General features: G+C 39.0%; 1 long non-coding RNA gene across 10 annotated transcripts; it reads left to right on the forward strand.

Moving 5' to 3' along the window:
- The first annotated feature begins 399 nt into the window (after window positions 1-399).
- On the forward strand, window positions 400-16,768 carry LOC114459190 (uncharacterized). Of its 10 annotated transcripts, none has more exons than XR_003673255.1 (7): window positions 400-582; window positions 7,734-7,927; window positions 8,405-8,470; window positions 8,625-8,747; window positions 9,572-9,694; window positions 14,972-15,126; window positions 16,711-16,768. It is a non-coding gene; the product is annotated as an uncharacterized LOC114459190 (long non-coding RNA). The 10 variants fall into 10 exon arrangements; XR_003673257.1 differs by having other exon boundaries at window positions 16,714-16,768; XR_003673261.1 differs by having other exon boundaries at window positions 9,578-9,694.
- Window positions 16,769-17,155: the final 387 nt, after the last annotated feature.

The raw sequence follows: 17,155 nt of genomic DNA on the forward strand, positions 1-17,155 counted from the left end.
AATTACATTTTGATTTATAGAACGCTGGGATGCATGTTGTCTGACTGTGATACAGTGATGCTAGCCTGTTAGCACGGCAAACTAGTTCCACACATGAAACTTACAGTAAGTTAAGGACTGTCACACAGCTAAAGTCACTTTTTACACTCATTGTTTTCTCCTCTTCCTCCTTTTCAGCACACAGCCTGCATGAGCCGCTCCCTCACTGAGAGACAGGAGGGGAGGGGTTGGCTCAGCAGAGGGGGCCCAGTCAGGAAATTTGTAACAGCAAGTTGTCACTGCAACTTGTTAGTTCTCTGGGCTCTTTGTGTCAAATTTGTTGGCCCTCGGAGGGGCCCTGGTGGCTTAGGGGGCCCCAGGCAGCTGCTTGCTTTGCCTAATGACAAGCTACTCCTCTGGTGATAATGTATGTGTCAAAGTGTCTTTATAACATCGTGGCTTCACACACTTCAAAAAGGAAGAACTTGATCAGACTCAGGATTTCACTCGTTCTTATTTTTATTCTTTCCAGTGACAAGAAAGAATAAAAACCTTTGAACATAAAACACAAGGCAAATAAGTTCATCATTTTCATCAAACAAGGTAAGTACAAATAAACACACATTCAGGTCACTGATTTGGTAGTTAACTGTATCAAAGGCTTCATGAATCACTGTTAAGTTCAGATTCCTTGCTAGCAATGTTTAGGCTAAGTTAGGAGTTCTCTGAGAGTCTCTGGTATTTTCATGTGGTTTTTGTTTTCCATCAGTAAATTGCTGTCGTATTCCTTTCTGTTGATTCTCATCATTCTTGTTAGTGTGGCTTTGTAGGTCTTTGTAGTCTTTGTATAATCCATTTTATTTTTATTCATGCTTTTATTAAACCATTAGTTTAAACATGGCTTTTTTTCAAGTTTAAACTTTAAAAGTTTCTTTACCAGAAAAGAATTTTTTATTGATATGAATGTTTCATAGGCTTTTTTCCACATGGTCAACATAGACTGTTTTCCAATCCTGTTTCAACACTTATCTTTTTTTTTTGTTTAATTATCCTAAATTTTATTTGTTTGATCCTTTAAAGTTCTGGATAGTATTTTTTATTAATAATAATTCCATAAGTGAAAATATTGTCTATTAGTGTCTTAGTATGAGTAGTTGGATGTGTTATTAATAGGTAAAGGCTCATGATCTACATTGAGTTAATAAATGTTGTTGTTTTTTGGGTTTAAAAAAATCAATGTTAAAATCACCACATGTAAAAAAACAAAAAAAATACTACTACTAGTTTTTTTTTTTTTTTTTTTTTTTTTATTGTTTTGTTTCCATTTCTACAATGATATATTATTTTACCCCGTAACCCTTTAACAGTTTTAAACAAGGTTTGATTTTTGACAGGTTTGTGTTGAAGCTTCTACTGTTGAAATGTATGACTGAGATTTATCCATCCTTTTTAAAATGATTGAAAAAAACTGTTCTTCACTGTAATATTTGTATTGGCTCAGTGTGTTGATGAGAAATATTACAGTTGTGTGTGTGTTTGCTTTAAACTCATCATGGGGAGCAGCTACAGGTTGGACTGGTTTTAACCTCACCCTGAGGACATGAATGTATGTGAGAGGATCATGTAACTTGATACTTTGGCAGGTTAGGACAAGTCAATGTTTTTGGTGTGTGTCACGTCTTTTATTTAGAGGAATGTACACAGGAGTCAGGCTGTCGTCACATTAAGATCTTTATTTTACACTCTAAACTCCTTTACCCTGTTGGCCTTTAATCATGTGACTCTTTACACAGATTCTATTGGCTGATCATAACAACAGCTCTAGGTAACGCTCAAGAGAACCTTTACACCACATCTCCTTTTTACAAAACAAAGAGACAATCTTAATCTTGGAAACGTAAACAAGGTTAGACACTTCTGTGAACTTCCTGTAAAATAAACTAAAGACTTATTACACTTATTAACCAATCATTTTAACTGGATCCATAGGCAGAGTTTGAGATTCTTGCCAGGGGGTAGCAAAAAATAATTATTAATATAATTATATATATATATATATATATATATATATATATATATATATATACAGAATGTCTCGAGTTTTGCTTCATAAATAAGGAATGAAAACAAATGTATCAATCTAACTGTTTTTATTGTTATTTTTCATTTCTGTAAGATAAGTTTCTAAAGCTGTATTATGGACCTGTCAAAATAAATTGAAAATGCAGCTTGAAATGTTCAGCCCCCACTGTAACTATTCTACTCTGGTCTTTGGAGACAGCAGACGTGTTTTCGTTTGCTCCGATAACACGACCTTGGCTACAGCTGGCTACAGCTGAACAGCCTGAACAGCCTGAAAAACTGGGCCCAAGACTGAAGGAAAATGGTGAAAAAACCGCAGGGAGGCCCTTCAGAACCCAATTCGGGTTTGGAAGAGGTCAAGGAGATGATACGCGAGGGTCTACAAAACCTATCTGCCGAGATAAAGTCGTTGGAAAAGACGCTGGAAAACTCACTGGAAAGACTACAAAGCGAAACAAAGGTACTGAAAGAAAAGAATGAAAGAAATGCTGAAGAGATAAAATTGTTGAACGCGAGGGTTGAACAGCTGGAACAAAAGGAAAGAGAGAAAGATGTCATCATCACAGGCCTAAAGATAAAACCCAGGAGTGACGAAGAAACAAAATCGATTGAACAACAGGTCATTGACTTCCTGAAGTCGAAGGACATTGTCCTGAACCCTGACAACATCAACTCCTGCCATCTCCTGCCAAAGAAAAATGATACCAGCCTTCACGAATATAAAATTCAAAGGAGAACTACTCAAGCAAAGAAATAAACTCAAGGGAACGAAGGTGTACATCAATGAAAACCTGACGAAACAAAATGCAAGCATTGCATGGAAAGCACGCCAAATAAAAAAAGAAGGAAAGATTATGAAGACTTGGTCAAAAAACTGCAGGATTTACATCCTGGAAGAAGAGGACGGAAAACCAGTTCTCGTCAAAACGATGGACAACTTGGGAAAATACGAAGGATCCACCTAAACAACAACACTACTGATGGTAATCATGGATATGGACCCAGATCTATATAAACACTGGAAATAAAACTCAGACTGTGATTATTTTACGGAGACCGATTTAAATGTGAAACCAAGAGTAAAAAAGGTCTGTCATTTATTCATTTCAATTACTAGGTGGTGGGGTGATTAAGGATTACATTAAATTTAAATTCAAAGTGTTTATTGTCATATGTGCAGTTAGAAACACGTTTTTTTTTTTTTATACAATGAAATTACTGCCTTGCTTATGAGCTGGGATATAATAATGTGTTTATACAAGTTAAATCTAACAGTGGAAAATACAACACTGCCAATAAAACTAACAACAGCAGTTAGAAACACGCTTATGAACTAAGATATATTACATTAAAATACTGGCTGGGGATTGTGGGTTCGGGTCTGCTAACAACGATCTGATCCCATCATCAGACAGTGGAGGATACAACACTGCCAATGGAACTAACAACAGCTGGATTACCCTTGATGTAGAGACAAAACAAGGTGACATTGTGGATGAAAAGGGAAAAACCTTCCAAACACCTTCGAAAGAGGAACTATTCTTGAACTGGAGGAATGCTAACAACGTCTGGCAGGGAACAAGGCGAACACAAACAAAGATAGAGAGGACAACACTGACTACAGATGGACGTTCAGAAGAAATCAAGAATGTTTGACCAGAGAGACATGTAAACCCATGTAAATTTGCGATGGTAAAACAGGGGACGGGACCCGGATAAGCAAACTGCTTCTCTCGTCTCCTTTTTCGGCATGTACAAAAAAAGAAAAAAAAAAAAAAAAAAAAAAGTGAATGTAACCATGTCGGAAATAAACTGAATAAATAAAATAAAATAAATAACTTAAAGAATGAGAGAGTAAAGTTACTCAATCTAAGCAGAGTTATTATTTATTATATGTTCTACATGATATATCATACAACACTGGATACATGTGCTTTAAAGGTATTTTTTTTGCTTTAGTGACAACTCTAACATCTGAACATTGTTTCCTTATAGAAAACAAAAAAAGGGCAAAATTATTATTTATCTATCTTGGTCTTTTAAATGCTTTTAATCCATATGGATCCTTTTATTCTATCCTACCTGCTGTTTAACTTTGTGATATACAACTGACAGCTAGTCTCTCCCTCCATGTTAACACTAGCATGACCAGGCACATAAACAGTCAGTGTGGCACCAGAGGTTGAAAACACCTTCGCCCACCCTTCCACAAAGCACACACGATAAGCCTTTTCAAACTTTCACTATGGTTCAGTACTTCCTCATTGGGTCAAAGGTCAAGAGGGATAATGTCAGCATAACTGATGGTGTAAACAGAGATTAAGATTGTTTTTCCCTGTTGAAGCATTGATTCTTTGTGCATCTTGTGCACTTTCTTCAAATTTGTAAAAAAATAGCTTAATAAAATAATTCATGGACCTGGTTAGTGAATGGTGGACCTCGTGAATTTACCTTTTTAAAGTGAGAACTCAAACAGTCCTTTTCACACTCGGAAATCTTGCTTTACCATAAATAGCAACAATACATTTGATGTATAAGCACAAAAACAATAAAGGTAAATAGTAGTGTTGTGGTGGTAAAGACCGGTCTTGGTCTCGAGACCAAATTTTAAAGGTCTTGGTCTTGTCTCGGACTCTGAAGCATTTTGACTCGGTCTTGTCTCGGACTCGGGATTTTCTCTCAAGACCGTTCGAGACCAGCACTAATTCCTGCTATTTTTAAACTTTTTTATAATGTGATAATAACACGGAGAAGAACGGGATAAAACAATCCTTTATTCATTATTTAATCCACCCTGTATAATGACCACAACCTTCCTTAATGTGACTGAGTGACGTGTGTGACACTCATACGTGTGTGGCTACGGTGTCAGTTTGGACCGCGGAGCGCAAGGTAGATATGAACTAATCACTGGTAAAAATCCCAGTAAAACTCCAGAAAACAATCACCAGTAATAAATATTATCTCCCTGGTAAAGACAGTAGCTCTAATAACTGGTAAAATGATAAACTGATGATATTACAGCCTGTGAAGGCTGGATAGGTGACGCACTTACTCTGCCTCTGGGTCCTAGTGCCAGCCGAGCGGTGAAGCCTGTTCCGTTTACCGTGTTTACTGAGGTCTGTGTGTGTTTAATAAGTCTGTGTGTGTTTAATAAGTCTGTGTGTGTTTAATAAGTCTGTGTGTGTTTAATAAGTCTGTGTGTGTTTAATAAGTCTGTATGTGTTTAATAAATCCGTGTGTGTCCGTGTGAAAGTCTGCATGTTTATGCCTCTGTCCATCCACTCTTTTCATTATATCCATGTCTTTTAAGGCTTTATTACATAATGTCGGCTGTAGTCCAGGCCGCCGCCATCTTGGATTATGTCGTCACCAGCGCGTCATCGCCGCAGAGTTGCACAAGCCAGAATGTCTCAAATAACTGTAAAGAGGTCTTATATTAGTCTATTTTATTTTTAAAGTGGTGTTTTTTTGTGTCTTTAGACTCCAATTACATGTATGTATATAATATGTTCCCTACAATATAAACAGGTTCACAATATAATTATTTATAGTTTCTGTTTCCACTGTATCCAGAATAATAATAATAATTCTCAACAAGAACAATTGGTTGATTTGTCACATGACTGTTTCAGGGTTTGAGTTTGTTTTATTTAGTTTCACATCTACCTGTAGCTCTATGTTTTTTACACTGCTGACAACTTGTTTGTAGTGTTGTTTCAGAAAGTTTCACTTTTACAGTTACAGTTGGAAACCTTTGTTAATTGAATATCCTAGTTATATTACAGTAACCAAATTAAGCTATATCAACTAAGTGAATTAATAAAATAACCTGTTTAAAGGCTTTTTCAAACTAAAAAATGATCTTGTGAAATCTGTGACCTGTTGACCTGCACAACTCAAAGAATCAGAATCATTATTTATTGGCAGAAATACTTTTAAACACTTGCTGTACATTCAGCTGACATAAAAATCTTGTTTTCAAATATGTAGAATAATTGTGAATTTATCAGTAGCACGTTTTTTGTCCGTCAAATGTATTTAAAATAAACTAAAATTAAAGAGAGAATGTTATTTAACTGTCGAACCTTGTCATAATTTTATTTATTTATAGATATTTTTAAATTGAAAAAAATAATGTTTATGGTCTTGGTCTTGACTTGGTCTCGGCTCCCGAAAGTCTTGGTCTTGTCTTGGTCTCGGTGCATTCTGGTCTCGGGCAAGTCTTGGTCTCGGATGGTGTGGTCTTGAACACAACACTAGTAAATAGTGAAAATACAGGAGTAGGAAACAGGAGCTTGGTTTCTTTAATACTGTTTTTCTTTTTCTAATTTTATTTATTGTGGTTTATTAATTGATCAAAACACACATGGCTCATATTAATTTGGCCATTCTTATCCAATAATTCCATATAATGTTATTTGGATTAACAAACATCATCTACGTGGAAGAAACACTGGTTTCTCAACACTGGCCATCATTTACACCAACCCCCAAAGTTTGTCACTGCCCAGCTGCACATTCCGATGGAATGGCTGCATTTACATAAGAGAGGTGGCCCCACTGAGTTGCAAATCAGTGTCATTTGGCGGCCTCTGGGCAGGGCAACAGGAGTAAGAAAATCTTGGGCATGCTAGTGTTAAAGTCACTGACAGGGTTTTTTGTAAGAAAAAGGCTTTTTTCTCAGTTTTTTGCTCTGAAACTGAAGATTTGTGTAAAACTTGCTCTATTCAACGGCTGATTACAAAAGAACGAAACGAGCCAGAAACAATTTTTTTTTTTTTCATGACAGTCGAGGCTTCAATCTTTCAGAATTCAGATTTCAGATAGTCATAGTAGAAAATATTCTGTGGGTCTTTAAAATCAGTCAGAATGCTCTAAAACGGCTGGCATTGAGGGGGTAGAAAATCTGAATGAGTTAATATCACAATGTCCAGCGACCCCTGAGAACGATTACGTATAGGATACAGTTATTTGTTATTTATTGTGTGTGATGTGTATGTGAAAAACAATAATTCAAAAATCTTTAAAAATAGAACTTTAATCAGTTTTTACCTACTTTTTAACCAATTACGAGACATTTAAACCCCATTTTAAATCCAGGCTGACCCCACATGGGGTCCTGACCCCAAGGTTGAAAAAAACGGCATTAACCTAATGACTCCATATCGATTGTTTGTATTTTATAAATCTGTTTTACTATATTTTAATAGTTTATTGAATATTGTGTTTGTGGCATATTTTTGCTACAATTTAAGGGGCGGCTGGTAATTTTTTATTGTTATTTATTTATTTATTGATTTTTTTTGTGGGGAGGGGGTATAACTAACACAAAGACAAAACAAACGTGTACAAAGGTTAATAAAAGGTAAATATAAAATGATTAGAATCATGGGGACACTCTGGCTATACCTATTTAAGACTTAGTGGCAGCAAAATTTCATATTCAAAATATATATTTTTTTAAATAACTTTATTTCCAATTAAGATTTGATGTCCAAAATGAATGTTCCAGCATATAAATGTGTGAGTGCACGTAGTTAATTTCAAACTAAATAATATATTGTCTAAAAAAGATGTGAGTGTTTTAAATCTCTGAAGAACTGAGTAAACAGTTGTTTTCACCTTCTCTCCCTTTCTTTGACTTTTTGTCCTGGTTTTCCTTTCTTGAGGAAAGACATGCTGCTTTCTATCTCCTGCTCCACGTCACATCCACAGTTCAGACTGTAGCAGCACATGTGGGTCGTACCATTAGCACCGTTTACAGAATACTGTGAAGGGCAGCTCGTCCACCTGCGCTCGATCTCTGCCGCATGAAGAGAACCAGCCATAATCACCCAGGCAGGCATCGGTGAAGGGTGAAGAGGTGGGTGGGATCGGCTGCGTGTGTCTCGGTGTATTGGTTACAAGGGGCGGGGGTCAATAAGCATATGTGCGAAACATTTAACTTGAACATTTAACATTTAACATTTAGATTTAACATTTAACATTTAAATATAAAATTAAGCATTTAGATATGATGTATAACATTTAGATTTAACATTTAGATTTAACATTTAGATTTAACATTTAACATTTATATATAAGATTTAACATTTAGATATAACATATACCATTTAGATTTAGATTTAAATATTTAGATGTAATGCTTTTTTTACACCTCTATATATGTGGTTAAATGTTGTGTTAAATGTAGGAAAATGTGCTAAATATGAGAAAAGTGAGATAAATAATGAAAATGTGTTTGCTACAACTTATCATTTATTATTATTATTATTTGTATGAACATCGTTCTATGTCACACTTGATGGCAACGTAAAGAAGTTTGTGTGTGTGTGTGTAGGTGTGTCTCTGCTATGGATCAGGACACGGTGACGGAACAACATGAGAACCAGGCTGAAGATCAGAGGTGAGACCACGTCAGAGCTCAGCACTCACACCTCTGTACATCAGTGTTACACTGTGTGTGTGAATGTGTGTGTGTGTGTGTGTGTGTGTGTGTGTGTGTGTGTGTGTGTGTGTGTGTGTGTGTGTGTGTGTGTGTGTGTGTGTGTGTGTTCAAGGACCAGGAAGCAGCTCACACCTGGACCTGTACCTGGACCTGGACCCAGCTGTGTGTCCTATAGAAGTGACCAGTCCATGGACGTACCCATTGTCTTCAAAGGAGGTCCATCTACTGACCCACAGTGAGTCCACATAAAGAAGGTTGCTGGTTGTCTTCCTGATGGTCCAGGGGCCTCATTTATTGATCAAACACTAACACACTTTAGGACCAATGCTTGTTAACAATATAAAATAAACTGTATTAATCTCTGATCAATGAATGGATCATATACTGTGTGGTAAACAGAGGAGATAAACACGTATATTTATATAAACATATTATTACTGATGGTTTAAACACATGGAGACTGTGATCATCTCAATAAAAAGTACAGGATACTTTACAGTTTTTTATTGCTAACAATCATTGGTGGAAAGTGAAGTCACATGATCTAAACTCTAACACATGTCCATCTGTCCAAAGCACAAATGTTGTTAATTACTGTAAATGACTGATTTAGTCTTTATTACATCATATACAATCATTTAGAACCATCAAAGATCTTATTTTATAATCAAACCTGACATAAATCATTCAAAGTTAAAGATCAGATGTATTTAATGTAATGCTCTTTGTTGTTAGTATTGTGTAGTTCAGTGTGTGTTTCCATGGTAACACTATGTGTTAGTGTTGTGGTTCAATGAGCTTCTGTTGAGACGTGTATGAAGTGTTTAGTTGATGATGAGATTAACTGTTGATCTGAGATCATGATGGACATGTGTTAGAGTTTAGATCATGTGACTTCACTTTGCACCAATGATTGTTAGCAATAAGACACGCCTCCAATTGACCATATATGGTAGCAGCATCACTTGAAGAATGAGTGAACAGTGGATTCTTACCAAAGCTATAAATGTGTGTGTGTGTGTGTGTGTGTGTGTGTGTGTGTGTGTGTGTGTGTTCAAGGACCAGAAAGCAGCTCACACCTGGACCTGTACCTGTTCCTGGACCCAGCTGTGTGTCCTTTAGAAGTGACCAGTCCATGGATGTACCCATTGTCTTCAAAGGAGGTCCATCTACTGACCCACAGTGAGTTCACATAAAGAAGGTTGCTGGTTGTCTTCCTGATGGTCCAGGGGCCTCATTTATTGATCCGTTCATAGAACTGGTTCTAAATACGTTCAGACCAATGAAATGTAGAATGTGCACCAGTACAAAAAGAATCAGTATTTATGAAGCGTGTGGACAGAGGTCGTACACACAGCAGTGTTGATTCATCTCTCAGTCCATGTGGACTAAAGTGTCAATCACTTTTCTTAGTTTTCACACTAAATACCCTTAATAAATGACAAAACAACAAAAGTGTGCAGCAATTATTACAACGTTGCTGAAAACTGAACGTTGGGGGTCCCTACGCTCAAAACCGCTGGAGAGAACCCTGGAAATGTTACTTTTTTCCACAAAATATTGTAAACAGAACTTTACAAATATTACTGTAAGGATTTTTTCTGTCCTTTCTATTCAGATCATTGAATTGAACAGATCTGAGGACAGATTACAACAATAATACTTTTCTCAGTGTAGTTTATTCTTAGAGTTAGGGTTAGATTAGAGTTAAATTATATGTAATGTATGAGACTTGTGAGTGTTTGATGAATAGTTTGTTGAACTCAGCACTAAACATTAAATTCAAATGAAGATAGGTAGCAGCGGTGCTGTTGGATGTCACGTTCAACACTGCAGACGCTCCAGGTGCAGGTGATCAGTGATGGAGGTTTAGAACTGATCACCTCCTGATAATGTGATAGTGTTGATGGGTTTAGTTCCTCCTGCTCTGCTCTGTGACTGATCAGACTCTCCCTTTATGGGAGCTGAGGACCCAGCCACACCCCCCAAAGACGCATGCCCAGCCATCTACAGAGGGGCAGGACCCCCACCCGACAGGCCTAAATGTGTAAAACCACCCACCACCCACTTATAGGTAGGCACTTACCTAACCCCTGTGTGAATGTGTGTTTCGTTAATGTATGGGGTGCAATTAAAAGAAAGAGGATGGGGGAGCAGTGCTATATACAGTATATGTGTATTTGGTGCATTAACTCCAGAGGGTAGAGGGCAGTGGTTGTCCCCTACAGGACGTGGGGTGGTGGTGAGGTGTGTTTAAAATTGGAGGGTTTGGCATGGCATTTTGAGAGAGAAGTGCCACCCCATGCCACTACATGGCAGCACAAGTGACCGCCCACCCCTACCCTTAGCCCTTGTGTGGTACAGATAATGTGTGAAACCAGCTGTGTCACGAAACGGAACTGAGGCTCAAGCGCAGACAGCACAACAGGAGGCACAGATACATTTAACTGATTTATTTCACAAAAACTGAATACAACAGAAAACCTACCAGCGCCCAAAGTGGGGTGGTGGAGAAATTAAGTGCTGAGCAAACTGAGGGAGACCTAATACTAAGATTAACTAAAAATGATCAGGAAACTACTGATGAAAAAAACAGAACCCTAGGTCTAAAGGCATAAACTCAGAATGACTAAACTAACAAAGGAAACCTCTGAACCCCAAAGGGGCAGGAACACAGAGACGCTCGAGCTGCAGCCAACGCGGCCGAAACGAAGGAGCCTGGCACAGGAGTGGGGAAGAACCAGCTGAAGGGTGGAGTGAGCTGAGGGATTCCAGCGGTGATGATGGTTCCAGGTGGGAAGGAAGCAGGAGAGATCCCATCGGCTGAGAGGGTCAGAGTCTGCAATGCTTACAGTTTGGCGTCGGTTTGTGGTCTGCCGGTGTCTTAAGTAGTGGTGTGACCACTCCCCGCCGCAGCTGGAAGCAATCCTGATGATTAGAGTTGAGTAGTCTGGACAGTGAGGCATGGAGACCACCAGATGGTGCCAACGGACCAGTTCAGGAGATGCCAGAGGTAGAGGGCATGACAAGCTGGGCATGAGGTGGAGTGTCCATGTAAGAGGCCTGTCTGGTGTAAGCCCGGCCCGTCCATACAGCGAGCCACAGGAGAAGGTAGATGGTGTAGACAGGCACACGACACCGTGGGCCCCAGGGACACATCGAGCATTTTGGGGGGCAGGTGTTCAGTGAAAAATAAGGGCACTTTATGTAGAACTGATGGCTGCCTTATTATAGCAGTGTGAGATTTAAAAAATAAACAAACATTACAGTCACATGTTGAATGTAATTGCATATTGTTTTATTCATTATTAACCAAGCGGTTAATGTATGATACAAAATCTACAATATGTATAATGTGACGAAGCAATGAAACAATGAACATGTATGTGAATTGTCTCATAAAAATGAAGATTTTGTAAAGTACATTAACTGCCTGACCACTGTATCAGCTGTCAGCTCTTGATTGTCATCTCCACATAGCGTTAACCTAAATATAAACAAGGAGAATCACTCTCCATGACTATTTTTGTTCATAAATTACTCCAACAACCTTTTTTCTAACAATCTGTGGAGGCAAATTTCAGCATCCTGTTTTTACAGTGAGGAAAAATGACTTTGTTTTGGTCATATCACCGGCTGCTGCGCTAAAAAGATACAGCCCTCTGTCTCCAAATCCTCGCTTCTGATTGGTCATCCCACACACGGACAACTGAGGCTTAGGAGGCAAACAACACACTTGACTCGATTCATTTATATGTTACCTGGCTGGTGGGCAAGGGAGGAGTTGTGTTTATGCTGCAGCTCTGCACTGTCTGCTGCTACAAAGCGCATCCGTTTGTGTCCGGATGGGGCGGGGCTGGAGGGATTCCTAATTGGGGCATTATTATCACATGCTTTTAATCGACGATCATGTCAGCATGGGCCACCAAAAAATAAATAAATAAAAAAACTTGCTTGGTCCAGAGGGCAAAGGGCAGGTGCTATAGCACCACCTAGTGTCTCCCTGTGCACGCCACTGACGGCAGGAAACCCACCATAAACCATACTGGCCCCACAGAGCATGGCGGCACCCCACACTCCCCAAGCACAGCACCAGCCACACACTCCAGCGGTCTAGGGGCAACCACCACCACAACAGAGACACGAGCGCCCGCACCACTACCAACACATGCCCACACAGCCCCACGATACAACACAGGAAGGCAGCACTGCCCAAGACCAACAGACCAACAAGCAGGCGCACCCAAGCACCCCTAAGCGGGCACCACTACCCCACTACAATGCCGCCAGCATAGCCCCCCATCCCACATAGGCCAACGCCTATCAGCCACGCCCCTATACAAGACACCACCCCCCCCCCCCCCCGACACCAACACAGGTTTAAACTGTAGCCCTGTGGGAATCAAAGTTTTAAGTTCATACTATTTCTTTAGTATAGAATGGATGAAGTGGTGTGTGATTACATAATGCATCCCCCTTGTTAGAAAATTCTAATTGCTTACTGGTTAGGGGGGTCATTAGCCCCAGCTTCAGTACGTAACCATATCCCTCTATGACCCATAGAGATGTTGTAATAAATTATCAAAGGCTCTCCAAATCCTCCAATAGTTGACAATAAGACATGTCAGCACATTCTAAGTGTTCTTTTCAGCTTGTCCTGTCAACGCTGTGTTTATAACCTGTTACACCATTTACTCACACCATGTACTATATTATTATTAATAACTTTTATTAATTAGAGCAAACAGAACACATGAGGTTTGACAGTGATGAACACTCATACACTCTGTGTTCTATCTGTAGTTTCACTGTATGGGGCCATTATTGTAACAAAATATTTGTGTGCGTAATACAATCCATGTGTAGAATTAGGATTTATAAACATAGTTGTCTGTGTGTAATTCATTCTGTGTGTCTGTAATCACATCTGTATGCATCTGTCATCAAACCAGGACATTTTATTGGCTGTCTCTGTACATGTGACTTTTGTATCACATTTGGTAGAAAAGCCAACTTTTAACTTGTAACTCTTGCAATACCGCTAGAAACCAGCAGTTGTCACTGGTACCAAGTGACTGACCCTCCAATTGGAGGCATATATTGATATATATTTTTATAACTGTAACTTATAAGTCATATACGTTATATAACTAAGTCATATAACTTATTATTAAAACACGCATGTATAAAACATGTTGTTTGCCAACCAAACCACCTCCAACAATGCAGCAGAAGAAGAAGAGGAAACTACCGCTTAAAAAATCATAAGAAGAAGAACAGGGGAAATGGACACTCGGTACAGGCACCAATACAAATCAGAATCAGAATCAGAATCAACTTTATTGGCCAGGGGTGTATGAATACACACGAGGAATTTCTTTTGGTGACCTGTGCTCTCTCAGGTAGTGTAACATTAAATAATAACAATCAACTAGAATAAAGAAAAAGAAATAAATAAAGAAAAATAAAAAGAAGAAAGAAGTATAAACATAAATATAAGAGTAGTTAGACTAATATGTGCAAACTAAATAAAAATAACAAGATAATAATAATAATAATAATAATAATAATAATAATAATAATAATAATAATAATAATAATAATAATAATAATAATAATGAATAAAATAAGAATACAATAATAATAATAATAATAATAAGATAATAGTGCAGTAGTGCATTGATGAGTAGTGCAATAGGTGAACATTTAAATGAAAAAATTATGTCCATGAACATTCACAGTGACAAGGTTGTTCCAGGGTTGATATGCTTAGTTCCAGGTTATATCACAGTAACAGAAACAGGTCCGACACTCTTTGACTGTTTAGTGTTGATCAGAGTGACAGCCTGAGGGAAGAAACTGTTTTTATGGCGGGTAGTTTTGGCGTACAGTGATCTGTAGCGTCTGTCTTAACAAAGAGATCAATAAATCTGATCAGTTACGATGCGTCTCTATGGATACTAGATGATAGAGATCTTCATTATAACAATGGCATCACGTTCACTTGATAAATCATTACCTCGGCTCCTTGTGACAGTGAGACATATGATAATAATAATAATAATAATAATAATAATAATAATAATAATAATAATAATAATAATAATAATTAATAATAATAATAATAATAGTGACTAGGAATGTGTGTGGACCTGTTACACTGACCAGGAGCGTCTGATGGTGAGAGGGTCACTGATGGCTGATGAGGATCCTCTGTCGTTGGGGTCGGCCAGCATAGAAGCAGCTCTGCAGCAGGTGGAGTAGAGCGGTGTTTGTTGATGGCTGTAGGGCTGTACGTAGGACCAGAGTGTCTCTGTACTGCTGCTCTGAGAAGTTTTAGACAGGCTATGGAGGATTTGGACTGATGGGAATTCAGTCCCAGCAGTGGTGGATGCGTTTTCCTGGTGGATGTTTCAGTCGCTCAATTGGACTGAATTTGTCTCCATTTTTGTATGAAAGGGCTTCAAAACTATTATGGAGAGTAAGCGGAGGAGGGACGCCATTGTCTGTCGGCGTACGACAGCTTTAGCCCATGATTGCTGGGAACTTTATCATTGTCATACAATGAAAGAAAGACGACTGTTGACTGTTGAACGACTGTGTCCGTGTACTTGGTGAGTAGCTCATCTTTCTTTTTTAGCTTGTTAGAATGACAAATCTCTTCCCATAGATTAGTCATTTCCTTGTTGGTGTTTAGTAATAAAATGTATATCTCTGTAGATGTGAGCCATTTGATCTATTGTGTGTATATATATATATATATATATATTAAGTATTATGAAACACATAGTACAGTAACACACACACACAGAATGGATTACACACACACAACTTTTTTTTTACACACGGATTGAAACAGACACACACACAGATTTTTTAATGAATATGTCCAAGCCTCTCATTCGGGGAGTGATGGTTTGTTTTGGAAATAATAAATTGCATATGAAGTTTCTCACTACTTTTTTACTCTTACTCGAGTACTTATTTTTACGAGTGCTTTTCCTTTCACTTGAGTAATTATATATTATGAAGTAACAGTACTTTTACTCTACCCACCACTGGTTGATGTTTCATTGTTTTCATTGGTTGATGAGTAATGCAGTACACCTGAGTGGAAACAGGAGGGAGTCTGATCACACACACACACACACACACACACACACACACACACACTTCTGCCTATATTATACAAATAAACAGAAACTTTAACAGTTATAGTGAATCTTGATGCCAGCATAATTTTTCATCTTCACTGGTTTCCTGCTATACAAACATTTACATGGATTTCCTCACAGATCCGAATCTCCTCAGACCGGAACAGACTCGGCCCGGACTCGTTTAGTGTCATTAATCCACAACAGTCAGTTTAGATGCACACGGATATTGTAAAGCATTTATTAAATAATCTATTAACGGTATCATTGCAGATGACTGATGACATAATCACTGTAGAGCTACGACTAATAACATCATCACCGAGTCTGTCGACTCAGGAGATGTGGCTTTGGGGTGGGGCTTCCAAACAAATCCAACGTTACACACCCTTGAACCAAGCAGTAGCCTTGTTGAAAGTCTCAGGTCAGTCTTATCCTGATTCACAGAGATATTTGAGGAACACACACACACACTGTTTGTGAACGGGTGCCCAGAGTGTCCTTTGGTAGCTACCATCTGACTGACCTGGAGTATGCCGACAACACCATCCTGCTCAGCACATCCTACAGCCAGTTAAGAGATGCCCTGGGCATATACAGTGAAGAGGCAGAGAAGCTTGGCCTTCAAGTGAGCTGGACAAAAACCAAGTTTATGCATGTCGGTGATAGATCAGATCCACCCCCTCTTCAGCTTGGCAACAATATTGTTTAGCCGGTCAAAAGCTTTGTATATCTCGGCTCCACAGTAACAAACAATGGGGACCTAAAACCAGAAATTACTCACAGAAGAGCCCTGGTAGCTTCAGCTCTGCAGTCTCTTTGGAAACCACTCTGGCGGCATTGCTCCATCTCATGCAAAACGACAACTTGGCAGTACTCTCCATCCTGCTCTATGGCTCGGAGACATGGCCCTTGAGCATGACTCTGTCTCCAACTTAGTGCTCTGCAGGACATCACCCACTGTTCACATGATGTTAGCAGAGCTTCCTGTGCTTTCCTCCAGCTGCTCCTCAGCATGTCTGAGTGTCTGTGTCTTCTCCACAGCAGCTTGGAGGGTGTGGATGGTTCCTCTGGAGCTGAGCCTGACTCCATCTTTACGGTGTGTACGTCTACAAAAACACTAAACCTGTGTCAGCCTGTGATCAAACCACTGTACACACACACACACACACACACACACACACTCACACACACACACACACACACACACACACACACACACACACACACACACACACACACACACACACACACACACACACACACACACACACACACACACACACACAGATGATTGGAGCAGACCTTCACTCATCACCTTTAATGTGTTTGTGTTCCAGCTGCTGGAGGACAACATCATCAGCTTTGTTAAGGCTGAACTCAAACACATGCAGAAGATTGTAGATGGAGATGATCCAGAGTGCTCAGAGAGTCAGATGGAGGGTGAAGATGAGGAGCAGAGGAGGAGCAGGGAGGCCTTTCTGAACAT

This window comes from Gouania willdenowi, unplaced genomic scaffold (genome assembly GCF_900634775.1).
Source record: "Gouania willdenowi unplaced genomic scaffold, fGouWil2.1 scaffold_273_arrow_ctg1, whole genome shotgun sequence".
NCBI lineage: Eukaryota > Metazoa > Chordata > Actinopteri > Blenniiformes > Gobiesocidae > Gouania > Gouania willdenowi.